We start from the raw sequence: 861 nt of genomic DNA, 5'->3' as shown, positions 1-861 counted from the left end.
TTTTCATAGGCTGGGGGCTGCCACGGGAGTCACACTGGTGGGTTTTCCTCCTTGTCATGTCCAAACCATAGGAATATGTAGATAAATGACTTGCTAAGATGTAAACTTGAAAAATAGAAATGAAAAAAAAACCTGTGGAGATCTCCACATGGAGCAGGGAGTTCACATTCTTGAGAGGTTCTCTCCCTGCTTCTACATGGCTGCGAGATGAGTCACGGTTGTTCCCCAAGTCCAGTCCTGCGGAGCAGCAGGAGCTGGCAGGGGACACGGCCCCAGGGCAGGGGACACGGCCCCAGGGGACACGGCCCCAGGGCAGGGCCACCACGGCCTGTGTGTGCACGGGTGGGATTACAAAGACCTATTCAGTGGGAAATGTGAAACTTCTGTAAAATACTGGGTATCCTTACTGAGAACTCTTAAACACTTCCAGTGTAGTAACGCCCCGGGTTTCATTTGTGGTGGTGGTAACAACGGTTAGGCAGAGAGGAGAAGGAACTGAAGTTTCTACTTCTGCAGCCTTTCAGGGTGTCAGCACCGCGCTGTGCTGCGGGTCAGGCCGTCAGCTTAAACTCGCTGGGTGCGTTTCCAGCCTGGGAAGAAATAGATGTATGGAGAAAGCCCTCCTTCCCTTCCCTACTTTCATTGTATGCAGATCAAGCGCAGTAAAAGCCTGTTTCTGCCCCTTGCAGGTCCCTCAAGCTAAGGAGCTGGACTTCGGGTAAGTGGCAATCCCTCCTTCAGCCGCTTTGCGAGATGCTGCTCCGGGCTGCCCTTGGTGCGGAGCCCCCCCGGAGCAGGTAAAGCCGCGGGGCTCCCGCTTGCGGACACCGCGTCCAGAGCCGCTCGCTCCCACGGGATCGG

Source organism: Chaetura pelagica, unplaced genomic scaffold, assembly GCF_000747805.2.
Source record: "Chaetura pelagica isolate M959 unplaced genomic scaffold, ChaPel_1.0 scaffold249, whole genome shotgun sequence".
NCBI lineage: Eukaryota > Metazoa > Chordata > Aves > Apodiformes > Apodidae > Chaetura > Chaetura pelagica.
This window is presented reverse-complemented; position numbering follows the sequence as displayed.